The sequence below is a fragment of the Schistocerca serialis genome, chromosome 4 (genome assembly GCF_023864345.2).
Source record: "Schistocerca serialis cubense isolate TAMUIC-IGC-003099 chromosome 4, iqSchSeri2.2, whole genome shotgun sequence".
Lineage (NCBI taxonomy): Eukaryota > Metazoa > Arthropoda > Insecta > Orthoptera > Acrididae > Schistocerca > Schistocerca serialis.
The window spans coordinates 414642227-414644726 of NC_064641.1; positions in this window are offsets into that span (position 1 = coordinate 414642227).

Genomic DNA, 2500 nt, shown 5'->3' on the forward strand with positions numbered 1-2500 from the left:
AGACACTTCCGCGGGTTAACCCGCAGCCCCAGCTGGTCGAGGGCTGCCACTGCTGCGTTGATAAGGGACTGCAGGCCCCCCCTCGTGGAGGCGAAGAGCAGGATGTCATCCGCGAAGGCCGCCGCGTTCGTCTGGCGGCCCAACACCTTGACACCTACGTGAGAGGGCAGTTGACCTAGAACATAATCAACCCAGCGAAATTGAACAGGAGAGGGGACAGAGGATCTCCTTGCCGAACACCTCTTGCTGGCCGCACGGCCGGGGACTCGTCGCCACCCCCCGCAATTACCGTCGTGCTGTCCGCATAGCAGCCCTCGACGTAGTCAATGAATTCGTCCGGCAGACCATGGGCTTTAAGCACAGGGACGCAAAGCCGCATGGTCCAACGAATCGAACGCCTTGGACACATCGAGGGATGCCATGAACACAGAACGACAGCGGCGGACGGCGCCGACGAGTATCCGGTCGAGGAGGAAAGTGTTCTCCAGCATCCCATCCCTTGGGATGAAAGCCCGCTGACGTTCGTCCACAGCACACATCTGCATAAGGCGAGTCGCCAGAACCTTATGGAAGGTTCGGGCTAGCACCGAGCAGACGGTGATGGGCCGAAAGTCAGCGGGGGATGCTGGGGCGGCTGTCTTAGGGAGCAAAGAGGTCCTGGCTCGGAGGAGGGAAGGGGGAAGCTTGCGGGTAAGCAGGAAAAGGTTTAGGAGTTTGGTGGTGACCTCCGCTGGAAGGCGGCGCAGCTGCACCGGCGAGAGGCCGTCAGGGCCGGCAACGGAGCCTCTGGGCGGCAAGGCGGCCGCAACCTCTTCTGCAGTGATCGGCCTCCATAGGCGCTCAAAGTCAACAGACTCCGAGCGCGGGAGAAGCCGATCGGGAATGGAGCCAGCGTTGGAAGGTGGCTCTGTCGTGAAGAGGCTGCGCCAGAAGTCCACCAGCCCTGGGATGTTCGACGGCGGCTGGAGCAGGGTGCCATCCAGGAGGCCACGCACGCAGCGCGCGCGATTCTTCCTGAAGGCATCCTGACATCTGGCATATTCCCACCGGCGGCGCTTCCGCTTGGAGAGCGGAGGGCCACCACCAGACCGCTGCTTGGATGGCGGGCGCGACGTCTTCCTCTTCCTTGCTTCTGCTTCCTCAGAGCCGACAGCTCGGAGGGCCTCAGGCAGCCCAGCCGCGACCACTGCCAACGGCGTACCCGGCCCCAAACGCACAAGGTCGTCCAGGCCGAGAAGCGCGCGGCCGACCGCGGCAGGCCGGCGAGGTGCCTCCATATGGCTTCGTCGACTACAGATGTTTGTGGCGGGCGCTCAAGCTCCGGCGGAGAGGGTGGCCCCTCCGGCAGCGACTCCGGGACGGGTGAATGGCGCAGACCATGCTGCGTCTGTTGTTCCCGCCTCAGCTCCTCTACGTATTCCCGCACCATCGTCCTGTGTGCCACCGTCCTCCTCCTGCACTTGATGGCATCCAGGGTACGGTGCGGAAACAGGGGTAGAAGCTCCTGGTTTGCAAAGAGGACTTTGGAGTCACTGGCACAGAGAAGCCTAGCCTCCGCCAGGGCGAGCTCCCGCATTTCTTCTTCCGCCCACCGAGCTCGCTTCCTATCAGTTGCAATCTCCGCATTTGCCGCTTCCGGATGGGCGCGGCGGCGGTGTTGTCCGAGCCCGATCTTGCTGCGGAAGGCACGGCTGCAAATGCTGCAGTGGAACCATGGCTCCACGGCCTCCTCTACTTCAGGGACGGTTGGCAGGCTAGCAGTCGGGACTGTTAGGCCGGGTCCTTCAGCGGAAGGCCCGGTACCCGTGTTTTCTTCTCTTGTTGTCCCAACATTAAGGGTTATGCGATGGAGGGCTGGTAACCCCCCAAAGCCCCAAGTGCGGACTTCCACTCTGCTTACCAGTCCTATCAAGGACTGGCGTATCGGCGGGCCCACGGGAAGGGGGGAAGCCGCAGGCAAGGAGAGGCTAAGAGGGCATGGCCCATGTATTGCGCTTCACTTGCCCAGTAACTATGAGAGTCATAGTTACTCCCGCCGTTTACCCGCGCTTGCTTGAATTTCTTCACGTTGACATTCAGAGCACTGGGCAGAAATCACATTGCGTCAACACCCGCTAGGGCCATCGCAATGCTTTGGTTTAATTAGACAGTCGGATTCCCCCAGTCCGTGCCAGTTCTGAGTTGATCGTTGAATGGCGGCCGAAGAGAATCCGCGCACCCGCGCGCCCCCGGAGGAGCACGCTAAGGCGGACGCGGCCTCGCAGCAAGGAAGATCCGTGGGAGGCCAAGGCACGGGACCGAGCTCGGATCCTGCACGCAGGTTGAAGCACCGGGGCGCGAACGCCGCGCAGGCGCGCGCATCCTGCACCGCCGGCCAGCACGAGGCCGACCAACGGCGAGAGCAGACCACGCCCGCGCTAAACGCCCGCACTTACCGGCACCCCTACGGCACTCACCTCGCCCAGGCCCGGCACGTTAGCGCTGACCCACTTCCCGACCA